Here is a 12594-nt window from a genome sequence, read left to right on the forward strand (position 1 = left end):
GTCTCAGTGGATCAATGGGAGAATCTAATTCAGTACTACAGGGTGAGATGCACATATAATACGGTGCCACAAAAGGTCAGCGGACAGATATAGGAAATGACAAAACAACTAGAGTGGTTAGATGGCTGAAATTAATATTAGCAAATCATTGAAATCTCCGGTTAACAAAAAAAAAACCCCCAGACTCACACCTGGGTGTTTAAATAGATAAAGGCATAAAGTGAGCAATTTTTCCTTCACTTTTGCTTTGCTCTCATACACAGACTCAAACTTCACACTTTTTTCAATTATCAGGCTCTAGAAAACTCTGGGGAAAGTGGGAGTGTTTTAAGCTCCGCTTCTATTTCATGAGTCGATAACACATCTTTGGGGCAAAGCTGGCACTAATTTAAAAATCTATGAGGAGCCCCAGTCTCATGTTCATAAAGCTCGATCAATCAGCATTTGCTGGGGAAAAAACGGGAGCGATTGAGAGGATGAGAGGAGGAGTTCGAGGCGAGCGAGAGAAACGACTATTCCTGTTCTTAAATCTCAGGCAGTGCAGCTGAATTGCTGCTTCTCTGCAAATAAATACTGACAAGCCTTGCTTCTGGCTTTCTCTGGGCCCAGCCGTTTCCCTCCCCCTCTCACTGTCTCCATCTTTAATGACTCCTTATGTCTCTTGGTTTATCAATAAAAAAGGAAGGGAGGTCATTGATTATGGATGGAAATCCCAAAGAAGTTTGGGGATGTGAAATGCAAGTTTGCTTCAGGAAGGTTCATGGCAAAACTAAAGGCTGTAAAGTAACTTAAAAAGCTAAATTTAAGGGGGCGGGTGGAGGGAGATAAAAGACAGGGTGACAGGGGGTAGGGAGGAAAGGCTCTGAGGAATGCGAGAGGTTAGGTGGACTCTGACCCAGGGAGTTCAAGGGACTGGATGGGGCGGTGGGAAAGACTAAGCCACATCACCAGAGCTGCTCTGTGATTGCTCTTAAAATCCCACATTATTGGTGACTGAAACATTTAATAATGATAATTTGCCCACTTTTCATTTCAAGTATTCCCTTCACAGAAAAGCCCAATCAATGACCATGTACTGTGGCCCATGTCTTTTTTTTTTTTTTTTTGAGATTTGGCCACATTTTGGATAAATTACATTACGCTGTTAGCATACTATAAAGAGAATATTTTCCAGACAATATTTTAATAATTTTAAGCTCTGTATTAAGGATTTCTTACCAGTAAAATAACACATCTTACAGTTCACTCCAAATGCACCATATTTCTCAGGTGGTAAGGACACTTCCATTGAAGAAAGAACACTATTTTAGGAACAGGAGAAAGGCAGGGGGGACAGTTGATAAAGCGGCAGCCATGAAGGGAAGTGCAGTGTCCATGTGATTGGTGTTAGCTGGAATTAAGTGTTCCTCGGTGTGAAGTAAAGAGCGTCACAAGTAAATGGCCTGGCTGGGAGAAACTCTTCTGTGAGGTACTGAAGGGTAAGGCAGAGAAAAAGAACTAGAGAGAGAAGTGGCTGACCCGCTCGCCTCTATTACAGTGCAAAATTGAGTTGGACAAAGTGACACATGGATAGAGGACTGGCTTTGGCTTCTGCTGCCTGTTGCCGGAGTTTTGGCATAATTTACCTCCACTCCTGTGTCTATTTATAAGGGCCTCTTGGCTCCATCGCAGTGTTAAGTTAATGGCCCTGAAGAAGCATTGGCCGTTACTTAACAGCGGGTGCACCGCACCGTTTAGGTATTGAGGGTGTTCCGCTTGTGTTCACCACTGCAAACACTTTCAAACTCCAGGATGGTTGTGCCCATATGATCCCTGGCTCAGAAGACAACTTCTGGGAATACCAGAAATCCATGTCTAGCATAATGTGCCATGTAACACCTAGACATAATCTCCTAGAGACCCAGTGAATTCACTTGACAAAAGCAGTTTTCTGGCCTGTGTTGACATATTTGCTGTTGCTATAAGAAGTCTAGGGAAGTCTGTGGTTACATTACAGCCATTAACAACTGGTTGCGAGGGCGGGGCATTCTTATTACTCTAGGGAGTATCTGAATGGACAAAAATCTGTGTAGTGCAGGATGAGTCATCACCATTTTTGAATCACCAAAATAATTTTCCCAGAAGAGATAGACTATGCATTTTAAATGCATAAATGTACTAGAAGTAAATTGTCAACTTTTAGTAGTCTACCAGATGATTTCAAAGATTATATACATGTACTAAAACCACAAAAATCAGATTTTTATTTTAAGAATGCAGTACAGTATGAATGCAATACAAACAAACTGAATGGGGTTGTGATTAAAACTTAATGTGAGAGTTAGACGAGGCAACTGTGTTTCCCACAGGGCCGATGCTTGAACTGAGAAACCCCACATGGAGAGCGTGTGTCGTTCTAAGCTGGTAAGACCAAAGTCAATTAGCATGAGTTTCAATTCGCCCATGCTGATGGAATACAAACTCCTGCTGCTCTGTCTGTCGCCAATGCCGTGAGGTGTGATGTCACCTGTTGCTCAGCGAAGAGCTCGAGAATATGACACACCTGACACCTGTTCTGAAGCTCCGCTTGGAATGTGTTACCTAGATGAGTACGCAGTATGCAGGATGTTGGTGTTTGAGCTGATGTATCTGATATGATGCGTCACTAAAGCTACTATAGTTACTGTAATTTTTTTTTCCGCCAAACAAAATAGCGCCAAATCAAATCAAACAATGATCAGTGATTACGTTATTTAATTAATAGGTGTGTTTGAACAAATCATTTGAGGGGACAGTTTAATATGTTTTTGTTCCTCAAAGGGTGTTTGACTGAATTCAATTAAAGTTTTTGTATAGTGCTTTTCACGATACCAATCGTTGCAACACAGCTTTACAGAAAATATCACGTTTCTACATTACATTTAGGAGTAGGTTATTAGTGGTGACTATGGCAGAAATGTACAGTAAGAATCATGCAGTTAGTTACAAATTACACGTAATTAAACAGACGGTGAACACTATTAACTGCAATGATTATATGTTGCGATTAAACTTTGCAATCATGATTAAACATTGCGATTAAGCAAAATTTGGTAGTTTTATATGTTGTTCCAGGGTTAGCATCATCTGAGGTCTTCTGGGGGGTTGGCATCATCTCTTCTCAGGTGTTCGGTCATCTCAGAATAAATTTTTTGAAGACTTGCTTGTTTCATTCCTTAATGAATCAATGTTTTTGAATAAATCGTTTGGATAAATGATTCAGTCACTTGTCTTGTTGCCACCTACTGGTGTAATGAAGTAACCCGTGGAATAAGTCACTGAAAAATCCCTAATATACAGTAATATTTTAATATTATAGGCCTGTACGGTTAACCACACCCACAATTACGATTAGGTGCTCTTGTCAAAATGTAAAAAAAATAAATAAAACTATGCATGTAGAAGACAGAAAGGCAGACTGACAGATTAGATATGTCTGCAAAGCACATAGAAAAAATCCCTAATATACAGTAATATTTTAATATTATAGGCCTGTACGGTTAACCACACCCACAATTACGATTAGGTGCTCTTGTCAAAATGTAAAAAAAAAAAATAAAACTATGCATGTAGAAGACAGAAAGGCAGACTGACAGATTAGATATGTCTGCAAAGCACATAGGCTTACGTGTCATACATGAGTACCAGGAAAGCCAGTGCCATGGAGTATATACACTAAGACTGTATGGTATGCGTGAAGCTTGTGAGAGAAGTTCCGGTCTGACAGCAGGAGGGGAGCGAGGGGTCATGGGGGCAGCTGTTTGGGCCAGGTGGGGGGTAAGGCTGCCCGGGCGCTCAGGGGCAGAGGGGGCCTTGGCAGTCTGCTGAGCTTGGGGACAATGGGTGCTAGCAGGGGCTCAGGAGGGCGAGACAATATGGTCAAACTGGTGCCAAAACCATACAACCCTTCTAACGTACACAGGGGGTGTGCGGAGCCTCAAAAGAAAGCCCAAATATTTAGTCCCACAATTAGTATAATGTGCAAAACACAGAACTTTGACTCAGTGTGAAACTGGGCCATCAAGAGAAATTTACCATTTCCTACTGTGCTCGCAAGCGAGCATATCTGTGTATAGCACAGCGTACTGAGAACATTAGTCACGAGAACCCCCAAGAGCAGTGTAATGATTTTCATGGGGACTGCATCTTAATTATAATTGGGATGTATAAATGTAAGCATTATAGGAGCGCATTACCAAAGGGCTCTAGGTCTAAAGGGTAAAGTCACATCTAAAGGCTTTCTGACCCATTCATTTCCACGGTAACATGATGCTGAATGAAATCCAAACAACAAGGGGTCTTGCAGTCAGAGCAATTGGAGAGAACTGGTTCTCCCTTGCCTGGCTTCATCTCTCTCCTGTCTTTTTCCCAGCACGAATCAGATTTTTAGTCAGGAAGAGAGCAAGACAGATAGATAAAGAGATGTTACATGAGTGTTTTTATGGCAGAGTGCTACAGGCTGCTGGGAAGTCAACAGGTACAAGCTGTTCCAGCGGCCGTGTGATGCGATATGTCTGCAGCATCTCTCCAGCCAGGGTATTCACTCACTCGCTCGCTCGCTCTCACCCTCACTCCGGCTGACACCTAATGAGCCCAGACTACAGGAGAACTGCACATCCATGTAATCCGGGAGAGTGGCTGGGCATAATGTGGCATTAGAGGAGCCCAAGGCTTTCGGAGGGGGTTGCTGAGGGAGGGAGGGCAGGGACTGACAGCTCTGGTCTGGAATACAGAGTGTGTGACAGCACAGAGCGCTGCCTTAATGCATTCAAAACGCCTCTGTGCCTCTGACAAGAAAAGCAAAGAAAAGAGCTTCAATGAATTGTTTATTGATCTAACAGGAGGAGAGATGGTGAGACGGGAGACAGCGAGAGAGGGAGAGAGAGGGAGAAACAAAATAACATTTTGTGTGTTACTATCAAAGTGTCATTGGTCTCCGATGGTCTGCCTTACAAATACATGACACCCGACAGGGGGACGTGTAAAATACGCTATTTGATTTAACAGGTTTTCATCTCAAGTGGTGGCTTTTTAAAAGGAGAATTACAATGGCAGACTGCATTTAAAAGCCTTAAACTGACACTTGGAAGGGAAAGAATGAGGACGGCGCAACCTGCGTTAAACCGTCGAAAAGATTGCTTCTCATTCTGGGGCTGGTACCTTCCCAGACTTTGCACCAATAATAGTTACAGATAATTCACTTTCGTGTCGGGCGGCTGCGGTGAGATGCCACGTTCTCAGATAGATTAATGCCACCAGATGTCATTGTAGAAGCCATATTAATTACCTCAAGATAATGTCATGGAACCATATGGTTTCTCCAGTGTCCATTTAGACAGAAAATGTCTTCATCACTCACAAACCCACATGGAAGAAATTGGCCCTATTGACTTTGACAGGTGTTGGAGGCAGATTCTTCATAATTAAATAAGCTTTCAAAACTAGCTCGACGTGACTGCAAAGAGGATTCGGTAAAACCGATTCACTCTTGACGATTACAGGTTTGAGTTGGTAATCCTCAATTATTTTGAATCATCCTTAAGTTTTAAATGATTTCAAAAAGGCAAAAATCATTGTTACAATAAGATACTTAAAATGGACATTAGTGGGGTCACGGATAACAGGTTTTCATTACGTTTATCATGGCCAAAAGAAATCACAACAACTACATTATCAAGATATCTATAGAAACTTTGAAACATAAATAATGCTATAAGTCAAATTCATCTTTAAATTGCTTATTTTATGTTCTCTCTCTTTTTTTCACCATTGAATCACACTCAGTCACAGTGTGTCCAACACACTGTCAATTTAACGGAAACCCAAAAAACTCCCACATCGCAAAGCAAACCTTTTTCAGGTATCTACTCCAATATGATTTTTCCATTTTATGAAGGGTACCAACCAGCATTATGGAGCAACAGTGTCACTTATGTTGGAGGATCAATCAAATAGTTACTGCTGCTAGATTGTTTATGATATAATCATATGTGCAGTATTAACATGAAAACAATATTTCTAATTTTTTTGTAATATCATGGTTATCATATACCAATATATTGCAACACCACTTTTTTAAATTGCAATTTTTAGGCACAAAACTTAAACATTAAAGGGGTCATATGATGCGATTTCAAGTTTTCCTTTCTCTTTGGAGTGTTACAAGCTGATTGTGCATAGATAAGATTCCTGAAGTTGCAAAGACTAAAGTCTCCAATTATTTTGAATCATCCTTAAGTTTTAAATGATTTCAAAAAGGCAAAAATCATTGTTACAATAAGATACTTAAAATGGACATTAGTGGTGTCACGGATAACAGATTTTCATTACGTTTATCATGGCCAAAAGAAATCACAACAACTACATTATCAAGATATCTATAGAAACTTTGAAACAAATAATGCTATAAGTCAAATTCATCTTTAACTTGCTTATTTTATGTTCTCTCTCTTTTTTTCACCATTGAATCACACTCAGTCACAGTGTGTCCAACACACCAAATTTTTCATCTTCATTGTCATGACGATGACATTTTTTGCATAACATGGACAATAATATCATAAAGGGATGTGATATAAATATTTTTTAATGAAGTCTTCTTAAAAAGGAAGAGAAAAAAATACTCAATTTAACATGAATTAATGTCAAAAAATGAGCCGATTTTTAATCATATTAAAAGTGAGACTTGCAACCTGCATAGCCTATACATCATGGCCCGTGTTTGAATCATCCTACCGCGACCGAGTGAGCGAGAGAGAGGGTCACATCACAAACACATACCACTGTGTCTGTCACGCGACTCTGTTTCCCCTCTGTCTTTACATTCACCAAATACTCAAAATTATGATCTTTAAAAAAGCATCATATGACCCCTTTAAATAAGTAACATGCGGCTGAATCACTTAAATTTTTCATCTTCATTGTCATGACGATGACATTTTTTGCATAACATGGACAATAATATCATAAAGGGATGTGATATAAATATTTTTTAATGAAGTCTTCTTAAAAAGGAAGAGAAAAAAAATACTCAATTTAACATGAATTAATGTCAAAAATGCTGCAGATTCTCTGAACGCGAGCCGATTTTTAATCATATTAAAAGTGAGACTTGCAACCTGCATAGCCTATACATCATGGCCCGTGTTTGAATCATCCTACTGCCCTGATGGATGAAGTGATAAAAGATCATAAACACTGTAATGCCGGGGGGAGGAATTTACGAGTGGACCCACCCCTGCGTTAGGTCTACAAAAGACACAGTGTCCCTTTAAGAGAGCAGAATTTACAGTGCACGGCTGGCCCTCGCCTCGGATGAGGATCGTTTACAAAGCAGAGGACCGTGCTTGCTTTTCCCCCCATCCCACAAATCCGATTTAATCAGACAACCCTTGCAGTGCGGCTCCCAGTAAGAAAAAGGATAATTAGTAAACAGGCAGCCTCTCCTCTGCTTCATTGGCATTCGCGCGGGGTGAGTGTCGCATTTAAAATGCAGTCTGATGAAGTCTACAAAATCAAACCATTTGTTACTCCTATTGAGGAGGCTTCAGGCCACTGGCAATTAAATTGGAATTAGTGCAGGGAATGAGATACGGACGATTCATACCAAGGAGGCAAGAGTGTCTGGAGGATGTCTGGAGCTCTCTCAAGTTTACAGTGCTGATGAGTCCCATAATAACTAAAGCTCATCTGCTCTCTGAAGCAGACGACACGAATGCAGAAATCTGGATTTGTCTGACTCTGGCGTGCTCTCATGTTCACCGTGCACATAAATCTCATTTGGTTTTCTTTAGTGTCCGTGCTGTCATAGTGCAAGTGATGAAATCAGAGGTGTTTGTTCAGATGGTGTAGTCAATATCTGCTATATCCACACGGGTTGCCATAGTAATGACTTAAGCGTCAGCAGGACGCCGACAGAAGAGAGTAGCTGTCAAAAAGGACTGAAAACTGGAAATCATGCCTCTGCTGATGTCCATCATGACATCTCGCCGGGGTGCTCCACTCATCAAGGCACCTGACAGGATAAGCATTACTGTATTTACACATTCATGCATGTGCCATGTCCCAAACAGCTCACTCATTTGTCCGTTTACCATACAAACTAGATAGAGAAAACGACTAAGCTTGTGTGTGACGTTACATGCACAACATATTGTGAATGACACTACTATATGACTGAAACAATTCTAAAAATCTCAGTTGCAAATTTCACACAATGTGTGTGTATATATATAGTATAAATAAAGTAATACAAAAATAATAATTCACAGAAACATAAATATATAAATAAAATTGTCAACTTAAAATTGCAGACAAATAAACTGTTTTGTGTGTGTGTGTGTGTGTGTGTATGTATGTATGTATGTATGTATATTTGGCTTGTGGGCTCTTACATTTATTTGCTAAATGCTTCACCAAATGATTTTGCCTCTGACACACAAGTGTTTCCCTTACACATGCATTCATTAAACAGCTGCTCATTTTAAATATAACAATCGATATGTGACAGTCACCCCATCAATGTGTAAGCAAAGCGACTGTAGTACGCAGCTTTAGTAATGCATGTAATTTACTCATTGCAGGCTACATCTGACAATACTTTTTACTGACATGAGCATCGGCGGCAATTTCTATTGTATGTGTGTATATGAGCTAGTCTCTACATCTGTGGTTTTGTATAAAGGACGGCCACGGCTATGCCGTGTGCATGTGTGAGTTATTTTGAATGAATAAAAGGGGGAGAGAGATGCCATTTACTTTCCACAGTTGATTGGGCACAATGGAGATGAGGTTACCAGTGGGAGCTTCTGTGTGTGTGTGTGTGTGTGTGTGTGTGTGTGTGTGTGTGTGTTGGCGAGGCTTGCGGAGATGGGAGATAAATGAACTGCAAATGAGAAGGAACAGCTCCTGCAGTACAGCTGGCTTCCGAATTGCTTGCTTGGCCGTGGCAACCGGGCGAACGGTTGCCAAGGGTGTCAGTTCAGTGTCCCTCATACGAGCGCCGCACAGGATTGCGTTACTGCGCTATGGCCAGTAGGGGTCACTCTGTGCTACTAACCCATCACCAAAAACTGTTCATATGACTCCATTTGAATAATCTTTACACATACACAAATTCATCTAATGCAAAAGATGCAGGATAAATATATCTAGCACAAAACTATTGAATTTTAATGACATTCTCAGCACTTATTTGCAACTAATTTGTACTCTGGATATTAGATGCATGCAAATGATGAATGCACTGAATAAGGCTTAATGTTTACATGTTCCACATTTGAAAATCAGGCTGTGTGGTGTTATTCGGTGTGAGTGGGGAGTGGGGTGTGGGGTGTGGGGTGGTTGGGAGAGAACAGTAAGAGAGAGAGAGGAGTTTGTACGTGCATGCATGTGTGTGAGCTTTTCCCCTCTGGGTGTATGCAGAAACGGTCTCTATGCAAAGCCATTACTGGGAAACACATCAGGAGGATGAAAATAAATTATACTGTTCCACCAAATGACAAACTGTCATCTATAAAGGAGATCTGCAGTGGGAAGGTAATTCGAGAGTCCTGTTTGCTCCCCCCTTTTCTCAAAATGGTAAAATGTTTGTTTACTGTTGTCGATTCCCTTTGATGCCTATCTATTTTTGCTCATAATGGAATGCCTGCTAATCTTTTAAGAAGGTTTAACACGATTTATTTAATCAATGTCAATGCTAAGACGAATTACTAATCTGTTCAACATATCAGATACACAAGCTTATTTGAATATGCATTTATGAATAGAATACAGAATATTTAGTAATCGCTAAACAAGCTTTGGGTGATCGATAAAAGTGGTCTATCAAATGTGATAAATCTCATAACTGGTGCTTTCTGCTCAGTCTCACGTGTTGTCCATGGTCCAGGGCAGTGGCTGCAGTAAGCCACAGGTGATAGCAGTACCTCAGCAGTACCAGCCCCTGTTATCCTGTCTGCAAATCTTCCTGCCTCCCGACATCTCACACCCTCCAGTGATCAAAGAGATGACAACAATAAAGAGCGCTTTGACACTTTCTGCACACCTTTCGGTGTTCACGTTGAATATGCATTTATGAATAGAATACAGAATATTTAGTAATCGCTAAACAAGCTTTGGGTGATCGATAAAAGTGGTCTATCAAATGTGATAAATCTCATAACTGGTGCTTTCTGCTCAGTCTCACGTGTTGTCCATGGTCCAGGGCAGTGGCTGCAGTAAGCCACAGGTGATGGATTTACAGCGAGAAGCGGTCAGCTGCTGGGAGTCTGACCGTGAGCGTGATGATAAACGGACTCCAATGCTATTTCTACCAGGGTGCCGTACTGTCCTGCAGCTCAGCAGTACCAGCCCCTGTTATCCTGTCTGCAAATCTTCCTGCCTCCCGACATCTCACACCCTCCAGTGATCAAAGAGATGACAACAAAAGAGCGCTTCGACACTTTCTGCGCACCTTTCGGTGTTCACGTCAAGTTTATTGTACAAAAGTCAAAAGTCTGGACACACGACTGATCATGTCTCTCATGATCTTAAAAACCTTTCATCTAAAGTCTTATGCTTAAATGCTTGAAGTTAGTTTTGCAGACAAATATAAATTGTACAATTAAAAAGGTTGAGGTTTGTAAGATTATTTTTTATTGCTTTAGGAAATTTATATTTATTATGTTTAAAATTTTTATGGAAACTGTGATACTATAATTGAAAAGTCTGGGGTAAGTAAGATTTATTATAATAATAATAATAGTAGTTTTATTCAGCAAGGACACATTAAATGAGTATTAGAAAAGTTACTGTAAAGACATTTATAAAGTAACAGAAGATATCTATTTCAAATAAATGCTGTTGTTTTAAACTTTCCATTAATCTGAGAATCCTGAAAAAAGCATCAGTATTCAACAAAATTATTAGAATGTTATAATCATAAGAATGATACATACATACATGCATATATATATATATATATATATATATATATATATTCAGATTTATCTGAAGGATCATGTGACTGAACTGGACTAATGGCTGCTGAAAATGTAGCTTTGCCATCAGAGAAATAATTTTCATTTTAAAATATATTAAAACAGAAAACGGATATTTTAAATTGTAAATAAAATTTCACAATATTACAGTTTTTATTGCATTTTTGCCTAAATAAATGCAGCATTGGTTGGTGAGCATGGGACTTTAAAAAGCATACTGATCCCAAACTTGCAAAATTATTAAGCAGTACAACAGTTTTCAACATTAACTATAATAAGAAATGTTTTTGAGCATTAAACCAGCATATCAGTATGATTTCTGAAGAATCATGTGACTGAACTGGAGTAATGGCTGCTGAAAATGTAGCTTTGCCATCAAATAAATAAATTATATTTGAAAATATATAAAAACAGAAAACGGATATTTTCAATTGTAAATATTTCACAATATTTCTGTTTTTATTGTATTTTTGATTAAATGCAGCATTGGTACGCATGCGACTTTAAAGGGGTAGACTTTAAAATGCACTTTTACAAGTTGTTTGAACTGAAATGTGTGTTGGCAGTGTGTACACACAACCACCCTATAATGATAGTTTGTTTCGGAAAGGGATTGCTCCCCCGATCTGCCTAAATGCGTCTATGTTCGCGCGAATCATTCATGATCCAGCCTCATCTACAGAAGAAGTGAGTATAATGTTTTGTAATGAATCTTTGCAAATTGCCTTTCCTAATAATGTGCTAATTAGCAAGTTTCACGATGAATGTGGCTAAAGTAAACAGTCTCTCTGAGAGCAGCTCGGAAGAGAGGGGCGGCGTCAGCATAGCTCATTAACATTTAAAGGGAAATGCTACAAAAACGGCTTGATCTGAAAAGAGCTGTTTTTGACAGGGTAAAAAAAAAAGAAAAAAAAAAAGGTGTTTTTACACTACCATTGAGAAATTTTAATCAAACTATGTTACAGACTTTTCATTAAGACCCTAAAGAATCATATCATCTTGTGGAAAATGGGCATCATATGACCCCTTTAAAAATCTTACTGACTTTAAAAAGCTTACTGAGCTATACTACAAATAAATACATATATATATATATATATATACACACACATACAGCAGTCTACTGTAGCAACTGCTTTAGTGGATGAGACAAAAAAAGGTTGCTTTTTTTATCTGAAATGCTGATCTAAAAATCAGAAAGTGAGAAAAATAAAAGGCAAGTGACTTTCTTCACTACACGATAATCTGACAGGAAGTCAAGCCCATCAATCCATCGAGCTCCCTCTCTAGTTGTGATTTATTCCCAGTGACCATCTGGACAGTGGACAAACAATGTGGCAAGAGCTGTGAATGACCAGCCACATTAGTCATAGGCTTTTACCTCGACCCCTTACGTCCCTAATCTTTACACTTTTGGTCTTTTACTGTGGCCAAATGACCGGAGCCCCTTTTCTCACTGGCTGCTGACACGGTCTTTCCCACTGGACAAAAGGCTTTGAGCTGCTGCACCCCCACCACCCTTCACTGTTACCACCCCACCACTGCCCCTATCTCCGACCCAACTGACAGGAACAGGAGTTTGTTTTGTTTTCTGAGA

The 12594-nt window shown here is 39.7% G+C and overlaps 1 protein-coding gene across 2 annotated transcripts in view; it reads right to left on the minus strand.

The window, feature by feature from the left end:
• The window catches only part of LOC107548185 (zinc finger and BTB domain-containing protein 16-A-like), a 67014-nt gene that overhangs the window by 11907 nt on the left and 42513 nt on the right, over positions 1-12594 (minus strand). The gene's annotated exons all lie outside the window — the stretch shown is intronic.

Source organism: Sinocyclocheilus grahami, unplaced genomic scaffold (genome assembly GCF_001515645.1).
Source record: "Sinocyclocheilus grahami isolate Dianchi unplaced genomic scaffold, SAMN03320097.WGS_v1.1 scaffold344.1, whole genome shotgun sequence".
Taxonomy (NCBI): domain Eukaryota; kingdom Metazoa; phylum Chordata; class Actinopteri; order Cypriniformes; family Cyprinidae; genus Sinocyclocheilus; species Sinocyclocheilus grahami.